This window comes from Giraffa tippelskirchi, chromosome 3, assembly GCF_054371585.1.
Source record: "Giraffa tippelskirchi isolate mGirTip1 chromosome 3, T2T-mGirTip1v1.2.pri, whole genome shotgun sequence".
Lineage (NCBI taxonomy): Eukaryota > Metazoa > Chordata > Mammalia > Artiodactyla > Giraffidae > Giraffa > Giraffa tippelskirchi.
Genome location: NC_137277.1, coordinates 77,679,255 through 77,697,833, shown reverse-complemented (window position 1 = coordinate 77,697,833; position 18,579 = coordinate 77,679,255). Strand labels below are relative to the sequence as shown.

The following is an 18,579-nucleotide window of genomic DNA, read 5'->3' as shown; positions in this document are numbered from 1 at the left end:
AGAGGATGAGATGGTTGGATGGCATCACCGGCTCAATGGAGATAAGTTTGAGTAAACTCTGGGAGTTGGTGATGGACAGGGAGGCCTGGTGTGCTTCAGTCCATGGGGTCACATAGAGTTGGACATGACTGAGCAACTTAACTGAACTGGGTCAGAAATAATCAGAACTTCTAAAAGGATATAAGAAAACAATCCTAGGATAATAAACTTTGAACAAATGAAGTGCGAACAGAGGACTACAGGTAAAAGTGCTATGCTATCAGTGGTAGCTTCTAATAATCATGTTAATCCCTAGTAACAAAGGTTGTTACCTAGTAACTGATAACAAAGTCTGAAAACCTTTTAGAGATTTACAGAGATGCAGAGAATTTAACTCTGTCTGCTCCTTCCACCTTCATACCATTGTCCCAACCTGGCTCCAGTCCCATGCCTTCAAGAGGAACAGACGAGCATGCCTGTATTATGGCATCTCAAATGTAGGAATGAGTAACTTGGCCAGATGGGAAAGATTCTCATATTGAAAACAGATATATCAGCTATAAGACCTTAAACATCAGGGCCGTTATACCTGCCCAGAACAACTAAGTAGCTAAAAATGATTTCTAGCTGTCTCTGAAATGCTCCATATTTAAAAGTATAAAAGGAACAAAAATAATTTTAAAAAATTATGTGTGTTTAGTCACTCAGTAGTGTCCAATTATTTGCGACCTCATGGACTGTAGCCTGTCAGCCTCCTCTGTCCATAGGGATTCTCTAGGCAAGAATAATGGAATGGGTTTCCATGCCCTCCTCCAGGGGATCTTCCCAACCCAGGGCTTGAACCTAGGTCTCCTGCATTGCAAATGGATTCATTAAAGTAGCAATTATGTTTGTTTATATTTGATCCTGGAAGAAGTTATATTATATATCCTAGATTATGGAATGAATGCTTTCATCAGGTACTTGGATATTTTGAAATATTTGGATACTAGGCATTGTGATAATATATCATAAAAAGAATTATTGAGACAGAAAAAGGAAAACATTGTTGATCAAAAAGTGTGATCAGGGAAAATACTATTCTCATACTGTTTATATTATAATATATGTAGAAGGTAGGAGGAAGCAGGTCATAACTCATGTGTTTGTCTAATTTTGCCATTCAAGCTTTAGTCAGGCTTTGAAATTCTTTTTTCTCTATTTATGTGTCTTAAATCCTCACAAAGCATTCTCTGCATACTCGAGATGTTGTTGATGCTGTGCTCTCCACATGCCAAAAAACAATGAGGCAGTGACCTTCCTTTTCCTGGGCAAGGATATCAGCCATAATCTATTCTGAAGGACTTCCTTCTTATGTCCTTCTCCCTTTTGAAATCCGGTTGCCAGAAATGGTTAGTCTCTTGGAGTTAAACCAGGCTGCTGTCAGCAGACATTTTTAAGTTGATATCTGAGAGCCTCATGGAACATGAGCATGTTCTCTGGTTTAACTTTATCTGCATATGAGGCCAAAGGACTTTAGACTTGACTGTTACTGATACAAATTGATTTAAAAAACAAAATTGACGAACGTCTAGTGTCTGATTATTTTCATCAGCAGTTCTTATCCCTAGCTGGGACTTCTGAGATTTGTAGATCATTACCTTTTTCTTCTTCTTTTTTTTTTTTTTTCCTGTATCTAACCTGACTGATAAAGAGGACTGATCCAGTTTTGGTGGTCGGTTATTCTACGTATATTCTGATTGAAGGCAGGAGGAGAAGGTGACGACAGAGGATGAGATGGTTGGATGGCATCACCGACTCAATGAAGATGAGTTTCAGTAAACTCCGGGAGTTGGTGATGGACAGGGAGGCCTGGCGTGCTGCAGCCCATGGGGTCACAAAGAGTTGGATACCACTGAGCAACTGAACTGAACTGAACTGAAAACAACAGTAGAAGAGAAACTTTTGTTTCATATGGCAATACTAATTCTCTTATTTTAAACAAAAGAATCAGAGCACGCCCTCTTACACTTTACAGTTAAAAGTCTAGTTCAGAAGAGATTTACTCTTCTGAGTAAGTGTGTTACTGAGCATTGCCCACTTGGCCTTTCCTCCCTTTACCCTCAGCTATGACTGGCAGTGTTGAGTCTGGGGGAGGGGTCTATTTTGCTAAGCTGTTAGTCCCCTAGGGCTCTGTGACTAAATCTGTTAAGACAGGACTAAGAGTCAATACATACATATTCTAGGATGTGGAGTTTCTACTTCATATCAAAGGAATATCTATGGTGGAGGAATAAAGGATAAAAATATAATATTTTCAGAAGAGAAAAATGCTCAGGAGATGGCTAGTTCCTTCACTGGGAGACAGTATAACTTTGTGATTAAGACCATAGACTTTGTGCCAGGGCTCAGTTCCTAGCTCTGCCCTTTAAAAGTTTCCTTATTCATGAAGCAGAGATAATAATAGCACCTACTCTTCCTATATATATATATATCTTGTACCTACACTATATATATTTATATACATATGTATAAAATTAAGTTAAAGGCCTATAAAAGTATGTATATTTATAAAAGTCCTATAAAAAGAACTTTGAACAGTGACTGGAATAAAGATTTTATTAAACAGTAATAATATCATTATTATCATTGTGTCCTGTCACATGTAATCCTGTGTATAATGAGAAACTGAAGTATACAATCTTTCCCAGTAATAGCAGAACTGAAGTAATACTTTTTCTTTTATCACCTTGGACTGGATCCATTTAACAGAGAACCCATAATAATAGTTACTTTGAAAAGATACGAGTTGATTTCTCTCTCATATAAAAGTCTGGAGTTAAGCAGCCCAGCCTGGTATAACTGCAACACAGTCATCAGGAATCCACAGTTCTTTCATTTTTTGACTCCCGTTCCATCCTCAAGTTTACCTCATAATTCCAGATGGGAACCAGAACTCCTTGCATCATGTCTGCAGTCCAAATATCAGGAAGAAGGTACAAAAGTTAAACATCCCTGCTAAGTAAGTTCCCTTAAAGTAATCTACCCAGAGATCTGTTTTATCTCATGGTTCAGAACCTGATCATTTGGCCCCCTTAACTGCAAAAGAGGAAGCTTGCATTCCTATTCCAAGTGAAAATGTGTCCCTGGAAGGAGAGAATGGATATCAGATGGTATCTCACGGTCTTCAATCCTGCTTCAGGGTCGGTGGGAGGGATCAGAAGTTCTGTCTGAGCACAGATGTATAACCTTGAACTAATCAAGAGTTGATCCTTGGCCTAAACGTGAGCTGAGGCTTTCTTCACTTGCCACCACTTTTACTGACTTAAGTGATCTAGGAATAAAAGGGTTGTAGAGGAATGACCACAATATACAGCAGGGAACCAGAGGATTGTACACTTTATAAATCAATGACCCCTTTGTAGTCTTCAGCTATTTCATGGTGGGTTTTTTTTTCCTCTCTATTGTACAGAGCATTTGGCCTTGTTGACCCTTAGTGAGTTATAAATTAGCCTATTCATCCTATGGAGGAAAAAGTGATAGTCACTTGAATGTAGTACATTCCATGTATTTTTTATTGAAAAGCAATAATGTTTAAAAAGAATACGTTTATTCACACAGTTTAGGTTGTCAGCATATTAAAAGTATCCACAAATTTAAGAATATACATTAACTGATGGAATTACAAAATACCATCAATAATCATTTTTTGCCTAAATATTTATGTGGTAAAAATTTAGCTTAATTCTTATTAAATAAACATAAGCAAAATGTTTGCTTTGTTTTCATTTAAACATATAATCTGAAAACAGATTTTAATTCTACTTTTTTTCTAAAGGATATTTGGGATCAGGAACATGCAGTAAATTTTTTAATTTAATTACAAGAAAGGACTTTTAACATTTTATTCTTTTTATTTGTCCTGTGTACATATCTACATGCTCTTCTGAGAAAGGGTGATTCAGATTTTTAAATTTGTTACTTCTGGTGGTGTCAAAATAACAATTATTCAAGATTATGAATTAATAAGTGAGATGTGAAAGTAGTTTATGAGATGAGGAACAATGTGCATATTCTCAGCTACTTCTGGTTATAATAATGTGTGAAAACATTGCATTCATTTCATAGCAACATAATTAGAACTCAAGCTGTGAGTCTGAAAGCAATGAAAAAAATAAAATGGCCTATTTCTACAAAGAACTTGAAGGAATTGTTTTGACTATTTGTATCTCAAGATCCAAAAGATGGGGAGGGGAAAAATTGTCACCCTACTATGGAAGTCAGGTTAAGAGGCAAACATGAACAAAAGAGCAGTTGACATTGAAGAAAACCTCACAAAGGATGAAGAGGTTGTGAATTCAGAAGTCAGAGGCCTTCACTACAGACAGGAGCTCTTTGCTTCCGAAAGCTTCACCACTTTCTGCTCCCCCAACAAAGGGCTGCTCTTTGACTGCATCGCCACTCTTCCTTCTGTGACCCGACATCCTTCCCTTGAAACAGTCTGGCCTCCCTTTCAAAAGGGAAGACACTTAGGTCCCCAGAATCTCTCTCAACCTAGGTCTATAGGTTAGAAATTCTCCAGGAAATTTCTTTTGACTTAGAGATCACGTATTCTGGAAAACCCCACTGTATCGTAAGAGAATCATTTAAAGTCTGAAAATTCAACGTGGTGTGATGTCAGATGCTTGGAGACAGGTGGAGTATTTTCTGATTTCAGGGACACCTAACTCCCTACCCTTTATAATCTAAGTAATCAATACAAATTTAATGGAAACCAAAAACATAGTACTTGTTATTTTGAATAATACTAACTAAGGGCCTTTCAGATTTTGACTGGTTCAAAATGAAACTTTTTCTAATGAGCAAAGCCATACCCTTCCTGTTACAAAGGCTGTTTTCAGAAGTCAGGGGAGCAGCACTAGTTAACAGACCATCTAGAACAGCTGTACAAGTTCAGCAGTGACATGATTAGACATTTCCCAGTGCTGTCATTTGATATCAGGTGCCCGGACAAGGTCTCTGAAACAATGAAACAAGGATCAGTAACACAATGAGGGGGAAAAAAGGTGTGAATGGAATGAGTAATACGAAATGGAATTAAGATTCTGCACTTGCTTCACCAAAGATTTATACTGAAGAAATTCCCAAACCTAAATAAAGTAGGACCTGGAATGTTGGAAAGCTTTCAGAGATGGAAACATGTGTGAAGCTGCCAAATGGGTCATTGTTTCTAAAAATGATGTGTCCCAAGATGACAGCAAATTTATTTTTCAGACAATTGGCATTCATTTCTGTGATTGCTCCAGGACTTCCTTCTTTCTTGATTTGTCCAGAATATGTTCTGTTCTGACTAGGCTGGAGAGAAATCTGCATGTGTTGCCAGACTGAAGACTATGACTCTTTGGGGGGTTTTGTATTTTATGATTGTCGTTTTCATTTGGTAAATGTTACTATAATATTTACGAAAGGAAGAAATAGGTCATGTTGAGCATTCTGTCCAGTCATCAGTTCAGAAACCTCAGAACTCATAACCTGTAAACAACATCCTGTTAATGAGCTCTTTTTTTTTAAGTTCAAAGGACTAATTTATTATTTGTGTGTTTTAGTTATTTTTCATCCTGATTGTTCCTTAAAATGAAAGTCTTTTTCAATTGTGTTTGCCTTTGATAAGCATCAAAGATTTAGATGTGTTCTCTTTTGATTCATTGACTTTTTCAGTGGTAGCTGGAAATGGTTTGGTGTGGAGCTACTCATTATTTCCTAAAGACTGGTCTCTAGAAACATTATGTGTTGTTTTCCCCTTGCAATCCCTTCATTCCTGCACCTACTCCAGCCAGCTGTTTTCTGTGTCCCTGTCTTAATTAAACTCTTTACCATTTACGCAAAACTAGGAGTCATCCTCTATCATAGCTATTTTATCCCACCTACAATCAATCACCCAGCCTTGACAGTTCTGCTGCAGAGATGTCTTAAAATCTGTTGCTTCTTCTCCTTTTGGATTGTCTGCATAAGGCTCCTGAAATGACTTTAATTTTTTTTTTTATTGAAGTATAGTTGATTTACACTGTTGTGTTAGTTCCTCCTCTACAGAAAAGTGAGTCAGTTGTACATATATCTACTCATTTTTAGATTCTGCTCCCATATAGGCCATTATAAGATATTGAATAGAGTTCCCTGAGCTATTCAGTAGGTTCTTATTACTTATCTATTCTATTTATAGTAGCATGTATATGTCAATCCCAATCTCCCAATTTATTCCTCCCCCTACCCTTTCCATATTTGTTTTCTATGTCTGTGACTCAACTTCTATTTTGTAAATAGGTTCATTTGTACCATTTCTTTAGATTCCACGTATAAGTGATACCACGTGATATTTGTCATTCTCTGTCTGACTTTCCTCAGTGTAACAATCTCCATGTCCATCCATATCTCTGCAAATGGCATTATTTCATTCTTTTTTATAGTGGAGTAATATTCCACTGTATATATGTACCACATCTTCTTTATCCACTCCTCTGTTGATAGACATTTAGGCTGCTTCTATTTCCTGGTTATGGTAAATAGTGCTGCAGTGAACGTTGGAGTGCACACGTCCTTTTGAATTATGCATGATTCAGCAATCCCACTCCTGGGCATATATCTGGAGTATATCCTGAAATGACTTTCTACCATGTCCTAGCAGTCCCTTTCTTCTTCCCCATCCACCCCTCCCCCTTTCCTGTTAGCCATCATAGGCTATGCCTACAGAGCTGTTTCTCTGGTGAAAGGCTTCCACTTAACCCAGTTTGCACGCAGGGTGACCGCCACAATCACTCGGAAGGCACCAAGGCTACTTCTTGTCCTACCTCTGTTCCTCTTTCCAGCCTCATTTCCTGCCACATTGTCCCATGCCCTGTATTTCTAGGTACTGGACCATCTCACTGTTCTCTAAAATTCTATGCCTTTAACTGTTCTGTATCTTCACACATGCATTCCTTGTGCCTTGAAAGCCCTTCCTCATTCTCTCTGCCAGGCCATTTTTTCACTACAATTCAGCCCAAGTGTCTCTTTTCCATGGCACCTTTTCTCTGCAACATCAGGTAAAATGTACTCCTTCTTGAAGTCTGTTGAAACCTGTGTTATAGAGTGTGCCACGTTTTGTTGGAATCGCCTTTCTGCATGGTTGCCTGTAGATATTCTGAGAGCTCTGTGACAGCAAAAACTGAGTTTTATTCATCTTCTGATTCCTATTTCCAAACATAGGACCTGGTGCAAAGCAGGAGCTTGGAAAGTTTGTTTACCAAATGATTCTGTAAGGCATGCATTCCAGACTGCTGTAAGCTTTAAGAAGAGTAAGTTGTCTGTCAGCATTCTCTGAGAAAACCCTTATACATGGGCAATGAATTTTAGCAGCAAGGAAGTTCTGCATGAAATCAACAAAATGAAGCTACAATTGTTGTTTAGTCACCAAGTCATGCCCAACTCTTTGTGACACCATGGACTGTGGCCCACTATGCTCCTCTGTCCAATAGCAAGGTCTGAAATGGGATCATACCCTGCTAACATTCATCCATCCATTCATTCAACAAACATTTTTGAAAATCCACTCTGTGCCAGGTACTATTCCAGATGCATCAGCTAAGCAGCTGTCGGGAGAGATTGAGTAGCTTTTACAGGCATACCAGGAAACTCAGCTATTAATAATTCTCCCAGCACTATTCCTTAGCAAATGAGCAATAAATGATGTATGCCTGTATATTTTTGTGTTTGTTTTGTTCAGTCACTAAGTTGTGTCCAGCTCTTTTTGCAACCCTGTGAACTGTAACCCGCCAGCCTCTTCCGTCCATGGGATTTTTCAAGCAAGAATGCTGGAGTAGGTTGCCATTTCCTTCTCCAGGCCTGACCCAGGGATCAAACTCATGTCTCCTTCATGGCAAGTGAATTCTTTACCACTGAGCCACCAGGGTAACCTGCCTGTATAATATACATACACATCTCTCTTTCTCTGTGTGTGTGTATATATATATATATACGAAGTGATATTCAAAATTTTTTACAACCAACAGGGCACAGACACTAACCAAGTAGGTGGATATATTTATTTTCCCCCTGAAGCCCTTACAAAAAAAAGTATGCTGGAATGGCCTGGAGAAAGGTAGGAGGAAACACAGTAAAATGATCTGCCAACAAGCCCAGGACTGAAGGTGCAGGTTTGAAGAGAGATTTTAAGTCTTTCCATCTGTATTTCTTCCCAGTCTCACTGGGAGAAAAATCAGTAGTGAATTAGATATTGAAGCATCTTATTTCTTTAATTTTTTCTGTTAAAAAAATTTTTTTTTAATTGGAAGATTATTACTTTACAATATTGTGATGGTTTCTGCCATACGTCAACGCGAATCAGCCATAAGTATACGTATGTCCCCTCCCTCTTGAACCTCCCTCCCACCTCTCTCCCCATCTCACCCTTCTAAGTTGTCACAAAGCAAATTATTTCTTTAATTTTTGAGTAGCCACACACCACTGATATCCATCTTCTAAATACTATCAATCTCAGTGCCAAGAAATGTGTCATTACTTTAAAAAAAAAAAAAAAAAGTTAGCTTTTTTCCAAAACCTGAGCAGTGGTCAACCAAGAGAGATGATAAACTTAATCTTTACCAGCAGAGCTGATAATGATCAGTCAGTTGCATGCTATTTTGCAGCTGATACCTCTCCCAGTAACAAAAAAATAAGGGAAAAAATGATATTAATTGCAAAAGTTTCACAGATGTCTGCAGCAGTTGACCAGAGCTCCTGGGTTATTGCTTGTCAGACTATTAATGTGTTTGGCTAACCATGACAGTCATTACTTTTCCCCCTCCTGTGAGCTACTTTCTGTGTAATTTATGCATAGGTTTTGCCAAGATTTGACAACTTTCAGGATATTAACATAAAATTAGACTGCAGAGCTGAACAATGGGTGGCTTTAAAATTAGCTGTGGTGAAAATCAAACAGAATTGGATTTTCCTTTACATTGCTGCTAAGTTTATTATTATCATCTTTCTTTCTGCATGTAAGAGTTTATGTCGGCAATTCTGCAAAGATTAGCGAAAGGAGAAAGTCCCTGAGAGGGGCTTGATACCCTATGACCTTGGAGAAAGGGTTCTTTGTAATCCAGGCAAGTTTCCACCTGAAAGAATACCTGACAAGGGCTTAAATGAACTTGTGCAACCCCAATTCCTAAAATTTACCAAAGCACACTCACATTTTGAAGCTCATCTGAGAGGTGAACTTTTCCTTTGCCATCTCTCAGTTCCACACAGCTTGCTCCATGAATGCCATTACAGAATGCGATGTGTGTGTTAATAAGCCAGGACATCTGGTAACCAGCTTTTTTCTGATTCATTAACTGACTCTGCTTCTGTGGCCAGGAGGGATGAGAGGAGAAACTGGACGATTTTGCTTTTAGCAAATGGGCACTTGATGTATGCCTTGCTTCCCAGGACTTGCCTCAAATTTTAAACTTTACCCTAAGGTTAGCATTTAAATGCAAGCAACCTTTGGTGAACAGTATTTTGTCCCATATAGAAAATATATAGTATTTAATTAGGTTTGTATACTGTGAGAATGCAGGAATGCAGCAAAGAGGAAAGGAATCTTAGAAATCGTACAGCTTAAATCCTATTTTAAAGCAGAGGATGAGGGAAGTGAAGAATTTGCTCAGGATCGCACAAGTATAGTAGTGGCAAAGAGGGAGCCAGACTTCAGGTCTCTTGAACCTCAATCCAATCCTTTTACCTCAACACATTGCTTTTATTAATATTTGCTTTTCTATTTGCCTTTACTGTTATTTTTTAGTTCATCAAACATTGATTGCTTGATGTTTCTTTTTTTGACCTCTTGTTCAAATGCCTTTAGAACATTTCAAGCAGACTATAAGTGCTGAATCTGTTCTGTCTCCTCTAATAAGTGATTAGGGACCCATTCAAGCATTGATAAAAGGTACTTAGGGATAGTTAATTTAAACTTTTGAAGAATGGACAACTTCAATCCAGGTTTTGAACAACCCTAGGGACTAGAATTAACTAGAATACATTGAGAAAACTCTAATGGAAAATAGAGCAAGGTTATGAAGACCTCTCAGTGATGAAGGTATTTAAAAAAAAAAAATCTTTTAAATACTATTACCTCATCAGAAAGTGTTTTTTTTTTTTTTAACCTTTTTATTGAAGTAAATCAGGTCCAAATGCTCAAGGGTGTGATAAAGTAAGGAAAGTCTGACTTGACGGTACATGTTGGGAGATGAAATGGACAATGAAGTTTCCATATGTTGTTTTTATGCAGTAATTAGAAACTGTCACACACCGTTTCATTTTTTCATTTCCTTGGGCTTATTTGCATGTTGGAACTTCCTTTGGAGCAAAATGGAGAGCCTAAAACTGGCACCCAGTTGAAATGAGGAGCAGTGGCTGGTGGGTGTCCTCCCCACCTTGGAGGCAGGAAGGAAGCCAGAGGCAGGTAGTGTCAAGGCGCAGAAGACAGCTCAGTGTCAAGCAGTGCAGCTGCCCTGGCTGCTGTTTACACGGCGCCTCATCCTGCCTGGTTCGAATGCTGACCAAGCCCTCCAATTGGTCTTCACGGAGCACTTTGGCTCCCCTAAGCTGATCTCCCTTTTAAAGCACTTTCATCTCATCCAAATTATCTTTCCTTTTCTATTTTTCTGGGCAGACTTGAAGGCAGAAACCCTATCTTTCCTGTTGCCAGGTGCAATATGATTCCCATGGGTCTTTAGCAAATCTGAATGTATAACCTTTTCATCGCTGTATCCTTATATTTTTTACCTTTTTAGAGATCTTCAGCATTGTAAAAAAAAAAAAAATACAGAACCAGAATAAACTAAGCAGTTTTCATTTGATGAGGACTATGATTAGAAGATGTCTACTCCAGAACTCTTTTGAATGTCAATTTTGTTCTGAAAATTTGCTACTTTCTACTACTGAGCTGTTACCAGTGAACTGAGAAATTCCAGGAAGCTGGAGGTAGAAAGAAACTTCATTTGTCTGGGGTGAATTATTTTTCTGGATAGCTATCCATATGAATTCTTACAAGACCTGAAACCATAAGAAGAACTGAATTACATGGGCATGGTTTGACTTATGACACAATAAAAGAATTTCCAAAAACTACATTGTTGTCAGAAAGCAATTTCTTGGGAAGTTTAAAATGTCATCTTAATTAAATCCTTTAAATAAATCACTTACTTAAAAGTAAGGATAAGCATCATGAAAAAATTAAAAAGAAACTTTAATTGATCCTACCTCACAAGGCAAGCATCATTACTGTTTTGACATTTATCCGTTGACTTTTTTGAGTAAAACTATTGGTGTGTGTGCGCGCTTGGTCGTGTCCGACTCACCATGACCCTTTGAGCTATAGCTTGCCAGGCTCCTCTGTCCATGGAGAATTCCTAGGCAAAATACTGGAGTGGGTTGCCATTTCCTCCTCCAGGGGATCTTCCTGAGCCATGGATCAAACCTGAATCTCCTGTGTCTCCCGCATTACAGGCAGATTCTTTACCCGCTGAGCCATCAGGTAAAAAGATGACTAATAACAAATCTAATGTTTTATAATATTTTTCTGACATAAAAGGCATCAAAAACATTTTTTCAGGACAAATATTTCTACTACATCATTTTAATGGCTTTATAGTTTTATAGCATATAGGCATTCTATATTTCATTTAGGCAATCTCATTTTCTTTAGATATCTGGATTGTTTTAAATTTTTTTCATTATAATTAATGTGATAATCATTGTTGACTCGAGAATGCAATGGCATTCTCCACTCCAGTACTCTTGCCTGGAAAATCCCATGGACGGAGGAGCCTGGTAGGCTGCAGTCCATGGGGTCGTGAAGAGTCAGCCACGACTGAGCGACTTCACTTTCACTTTTCACTTTCATGCATTGGAGAAGGAAATGGCAACCCACTCCAGTGTTCTTGCCTGGAGAATCTCAGGGACGGGGAGCCTGGTGGGCTGTCGTCTATGGGGTCGCACAGAGTCAGACACCACTGAAGCGACTTAGCAGCAGCAGCAGCATTGTTGACTATTCATCTTAGGTATATCTTTATTTCCCTGGGATATATTTTCAGAAATAGAAATGCTTGGCAAAAGGCCATAGCCATTTTTAAGGCTTTTGATACATATTGTCATTTGCCTTCCAGAAAAGTTGCGTTAATTTAGAATCCCACCACAGAGCATGAGGCACTTGTTCCCCTGCCAGTACTCAGCATTATGGTTCTTTTTAATCTTTGCTAATCTGAGTAGTGAAAAATGGTGTCTCTTCATTATTGTAATTAATTCATTCTTGAAACCAAAATTTCTGAAGACATCATGGTACCTGTTTTCTCCTGTATGTGGTTGACTCCATCAGTAGTTATACCTAGAATCCTCTATTACTTGTGTTTTATAGTACTGCCATGGTTTTACAGCAGGTGAAATGAATCTCTGTAGACCACAAGGCTCTTTGATCTCCTGGAAGATACAGATTTATGCAAATAAAGCTTGGGGGCCATCTTCTTCTTGTGTCTGGGAAAATACAAAAGGCAATAAAATTTAAAAGCCATACTTTGCTTGGTGATCAGGGAGAAAGGAGTGAGATGGCTGGAAGAGGACAGCGATACTGGTCAGCCCAGTGGATGGCATCCTCTGGCTCCAGCACAACTGCTAGAGGTGACTGTGTTGGTATCTGTAACATGTTGATGTGTGAAGTGAAAAAATGAATCCCATTCCTCAGGAGAGTCCTGCATATGTCAAGTATATTGTCTCATTAAGCCAATCCATTTATCAACCCACTGAATGCCAATTAAATTGCACAGGATGGTGCAGGTATATGGTGGGCTATTGGTGCCAAACTTTATTACAGCTGAGCTTTTCTGGCGCAGTACGTTCCATCCAGCAAAATGGCAGGCATATCAAAGCCAAATTAAATGTTCTTGAAATAATGCCTTTAAAGAGGATGAAATGCCGCAACCTGGCAGTGGAGAATGTGAAATGTAATGTCAGTTCTTAGTGTACTTTTAGTTCCAATGAAGATGTCAAGGCTCAGATCCAGCCAGTGCCAAATGTCTTCACAGCGTGCAAATTAGATCAGTGTAATTTCATCAGGAGAATGATCAGACTCTGCTGTAGTTATGGCTGAATTCACTGCTTCTGCCGAGGGCTGGGTGGAGGACCTGGGCCCCAGCTGAGCTCTCACTGCCATTGTCAGAAAAAGAGAGACCTGATGTAATGCATTGTTCTCTTGATGCGGCTGTTGAAAGTCAATCCCACCTCTCAGACACATTACTAAGTAAGCATATAACAGAGATTACAATGATGTTGTTTGGGATTTTTTAAAAAATCTGTTTAGTGAAAATTAAACTCCAAGTAAGTGAAATACTAACCTAGCTGCCAGAAGAGTATTAGAAGCAGAAGAGCTTTATGTTTGTAATTAAACATAAAATTTGTGCAAAATCATAAAGATGTTGGTATTGAATACTTAGAGGGCTCAAATTTCAGATATATTTGGAAATACATATATAATCCAATTAATTTGATATTTAATATAATGATAAATATTCTTAAGAAATACTAGAGATAAATTGCTAACACAAAATAAAGACTATTGAAAATCTCTGAGAGACAGAAGCCCAAGAGGAATGCTGTGACTAATTTTTGGTGTTAAGTACAGGAGAAATAGGCCAGGGTATATATCTTGGGAAGGAAACTATAAGTGGTTTTAACATTTAGAATAAATGGAAATAAACTGATTTTTTAGATTTATTTTTAATTGGAAGATAATCGCTTTACAATATTGTGTTGGCTTCTGCCATACAACAAAGTGAATCAGCCATAAGTATACATATATCCTCTCCCTCTTGAACTTGCCCCTGACCCCCCACCTTATCCCAACCCTCTAGCTTGTCACAGAGCACTGGGTTGAGTGAGCTCCCTGTATTATACAACAACTTCCCCTTAGCTATCTATTTTAAATATGGTAATGTATATGTTTCAATGCTACTCTCTCAATTGGTCCCACCTTCTTCCCCCTCTGTATCCAAAGTTCATTCTCTCTGTCTGTAGCTCTATTCCTGCCAGGTGGATAGGTTCATCAGTACCATTTTTCTAGATTCCATAAATATGCATTGCTGCTGCTGCTAAGTTGCTTCAGTCGTGTCTGACTCTGTGTGACCCCATAGACGGCAACCCACTAGGCTCTCCCTGTCTCTGGGATTCTCCAGGCAAGAACACTGGAGTGGGTTGCCATTTCATTAATGTACGCTATTTGATTTTCTTCCCCTACTTCACTTCACTCTGGATAATTGGCTCTAGTTCCATCTTCTTCACTAGAACAGACTCAAATGTGTTCCTTTTTATGGATAAGAAGTTGTGGTACGTATATACAATGGACTATTTTAGTCATAAAAAGAAATAAACTGACTTCATCATGAGGTCACTTTTCATCATAAAATTGTTTTCTATTTTGAAATTGTTTCATAATGCAGCACTGTTAGCTATACTCTGAAATGTTATTTTAGTTTGAAAATTGATTTTTCTTTTTCTTTTCACATGCACAATAAACTGTGGGAAACTCTGAAAAAGGTGGGAATACCAGACCACCTGACATGCCTCTTAGGAAATCTGTATTCAGGTCAGAAAGCAACAGTTAGAACTGGACATGGAAGAACAGACTGGTTCCAAATAGGAAAAGGAGTACGTCAAGGCTGTATATTGTCACCCTGCTTATTTAACTTATATGCAGAGTACATCATGAGAAATGCTGGACTGGATGAAGCACAAGCTGGAATCAAGATTTCTGGGAAAATTATCAATAACCTCAGATACACAGACGATACCACCCTTATGGCAGAAAGTGAAGAAGAACTAAAGAAACTCTTGATGAAAGTGAAAGTAAAAAATTGGCTTAACATTCAACATTCAGAAAACTAAGATCATGGCATCTGGTCCCATCATTTCATGGCAAATAGATGGGGAGACAGTGGCAGACTTTATTTTTGGGGGCTCCAAAATCACTGCAGATGGTGATTGCAGCCATGAAATTAAAAGACGTTTACTCCTTGGAAGGAAGGTTATGACCAACCTAGACTGCATATTAAAAAACAGAGACATTATTTTGCCAACAAAGGTCCATCTAGTCAAGGCTATTGTTTTTCCAGTAGTCATGTATGGATGTGAGAGTTGGACTATAAAGAAAGCTGAGCACCGAAGAATTGATGCTTTTGAACTGTGGTGTTGGAGAAGACTCTTGAGAATCCCTTGGACTGCAAGGAGATCCAACCAGTCCATCCTAAAGGAGATCAGTCCTGAATATTCATTGGAAGGACTGATGTTGAAGCTGAAACTCCAATACTTTGGCCACCTGATGCGGAGACCTGACTCATTTGAAAAGACCCTGATGCTGGGAAAGATTGAAGGTGGGAGGAGAAGGGGATGACAGAGGATGAGATGGTTGGATGGCATCACTGACTCAATGGACATGAGTTTGAGTAAACTCTGGGAGTTGGTGATGGACAGGGAGGCTTGGTGTGCTACAGTCCATGGGATGGCAAAGAGCTGGACACAGCTGAGCAACAGAATTGAACTGAACTGAACTGAACTGAATACTGTCAAGATTCCTCTTGGAATTTGTTGCCATATCCTCAGTATAAAAAAGAAATCCCAACACATGAGTGACATTCCCAAGAGGAGCTAGAGAATTTGCAGTGTTTCATGTTCAAAGATGTTATAGTTGATTTTCAGCCTTTTCAAACCATATGCATTCTGCTAATATAATAATAATATATTATAATTATATAAAATATAATCATATATAAACATATAATTTATATAATTATATAAATTTATATATAATTATAATATATTATAATATTTAATTCATATTTGTCTATTTTAAAATATACATTGACAATGCTGACTAATGAAGAGGAAAATTTAAAATACCCATAATTAACTATCCAGACATAATAATGCTGGTACTTTTATGTATTTGTTCTAGCCTTGAGTCAGTACACACCTGTTTATTTTCAAGTTGGGCTTCCGTTATTTATATAGTTTTGTCTTCTACCTTTAAAATATCATGGACATTTTTCTCTGCCAATTAAACAGTCTTAAAATGTTTTAATGCTACAGGATATTCTACTGTGTGTAACATCCCCAATGATTGAATATTTATATCATAATGCATTTTCAGTTCAGATCAGTTCAGTCGCTCAATCATGTCCGACTCTTTGTGACCCCATGGACTGCAGCATGCCAGGCCTCCCTGTCCATCACCAGCTCCTGGAGTTTACTCAAACTCTTGTCCATTGAGTTGGTGATGCTATCCAACCATCTTATCTTCTGTCATCCCCTTGTCCTCCCACCTTAAATCTTTCCCAGCATCAAGGTCTTTTCCAGTGAGTCAGCTCTTCGCATCAGGTGGCCAAAGTATTGGAGCTTCAGCTTCACCATCAGTCCTTCCAATGAGTATTCAGGGTTGATCTCCTTTAGGATTGACTGGTTTGATCCCTTTGCTGTCCAAGGGACTCTCAAGAGTCTTCTCCAGCACCACAGTTTGAAAGCATCAATTCTATGTAATTAGTAGCTCTACATAATTAATAGACTTCTACATGTCAAACCTTAAATTTCATAGAAATGGGATGAAGGCTAGTTCAAAACACTCGAAAACTACCTGAAATCTAAAAATAAAACTATGGCTGTCCTCCTTCTCTTGTTATTCACAGTGAAAGATGTATGTATGTGTATTCTCAGTTACTGGAAGATATTTTGATTGGTACAATTAATTTAGAACATGCTTAAAGTCAATGAAAAATTATTATTCCAAGTCTTGAAACTGTTTTAACATTCTCCCAGTACATTTAATTGGTATAGATAAGCCAATAACTTATTAAAGCTACTGTTATACTTTGAATCATTTTTCAGCCCAGTATATCTCTTCAGAATCATTTAGACTCTGTACTGTGGAACTTACTTTCATGTCCTATTTTAGCAATAGATGCAAGACCCAAGGCTATCTCTCGGGCTTGCCAAGACCCAGATGTCAAGCCTTGGAACATTCTAGTAGCAACATCTGGTCTTTTGGTGAGTTCTATTGGCTTGGAACTGCCTCTGAGGATATTATATGGTCAAGCAACCTATTGGTATTTGGACTGGGTGCTCTCTGAGGAAACATAACGCCTTTCTGCTCTCTTTGAATATATAGCACATAGCATTAGAGCTATTAATTATGTAGTAAATGATGTCTTCTATACAAAATCATTTATTTTAAAATCTTAATTGTTAATTGCTGGTGTTGCATTCCAACCTAGTTTCCAGCTGTTTGTGAATTTTTTCAGGCGTCAAAGGAGACAGTGATTATTTTAGTTCTGGAAAATTTTGAACAACTGTACCAAATTTATGACAAGAGGCCAAATTTGCAATCAGGAGTGATTTATATAATTTATGGTTGATGAAAAATTATACCTCCAAGATGCTGCCTCAAAATAAGTTTCCTAGTTTATTATGTTCAGAATATTTTCTAAATGAATACAATACTGTGACTCACTATGATAATTGGTTTCCTCTCATTAGATGACTAAAGACCTGTTTTAATGTCTTTCTCAATCAAGAGATTAAAATCCATGTTCAAGTAATACCAGTGATTTATTTAAAGTTATTATCAATTTAGCATAAGAATAATCACAACTGTTTTCCTTTTTGAGTATGTAAGATTAGCCAGAAACAAGAAAAAAAAGTGCAATTAAATTAACATATTGCCTCCAACAATTTTTTATTTTCAAGTGAAAAGATAAAAATGCATTTGTGAATATTTTGCCTAATACGTGGAAAATAAGATCTAATACCACATTACAAACCACATGGACTTCTTCAGATAAGTCTTTATCCTTTTATTTTTAGAAATTGCTAGACTTTACCTCCTTAATAAACTGTTTGTCATGAGCTTATGAAAATATAGTTCATTTTCATTGATAGTGAAATATTCAAATTTTCAGACTTCCCTAAAAGTGTGTTTTCCTTAGAAGTTTAAAATCAGAAATTTGTTCCAATTTGAGTATTTAATTTTCTCTTAGTATTTTTAAAAGTGAACATTATATAATCTTAGAATTAAACTGCTAAGTGAGTGATTAGCATTTTCTATGATAATTTCAAATTGTGTACATATAAATGTCTATTTTTTGCAATGAAATCAGAGGAACTTCCTGATTACGTATTAATTGAATATTTACCCACCTATCAAAAGAAGTAGGAAAAATCCCTGCTATTATATAAGGACGATTTAAATGTCATTTCCCTAGTATTTAAATGACTAAGATTAAGGATTGTTTTGAAAGAATGTGAATAGACAGTTCTCAGGTAAGCCCAATGCAGTGAGAATTGTTGATTGAGTAGCAAAATTGTAGCGAATGGTCAGTTGAAGACATTTAGATTTTGACATCTCTGCTTTATTATAAAAGGTATAATTTCTTTTTTAACTGCAAACTTTGGAAACAACCAAATTAGCCCAAGTGATTTGAATTAATATATCCTGTTTTGTAAAACTATCAATTTGAACAAAACTGTAACTAGTTATCATCATGAACCAGACAACTAAGAGAGAGATCT

General features: G+C 37.5%; 1 protein-coding gene across 5 annotated transcripts in view; it reads right to left on the bottom strand.

The window, feature by feature from the left end:
* The window catches only part of LOC145542362 (uncharacterized), a 144,224-nt gene that overhangs the window by 45,586 nt on the left and 80,059 nt on the right, over window positions 1-18,579 (bottom strand). For 2 of the 5 annotated variants that reach the window (XR_014079805.1, XR_014079806.1), the window contains exons 2-3: window positions 12,317-12,504; window positions 10,120-11,028 (exon numbers count right to left, since the gene is read on the bottom strand). The exons of 2 other annotated variants lie outside the window; for them this stretch is intronic. The gene's annotated coding sequence lies outside the window, so the exon portion shown is untranslated. Of the gene's footprint in view, window positions 1-10,119; window positions 11,029-12,316; window positions 12,505-18,579 lie in introns of those variants that run through there. One more of the 5 variants, XR_014079804.1, reaches the window with a different exon arrangement.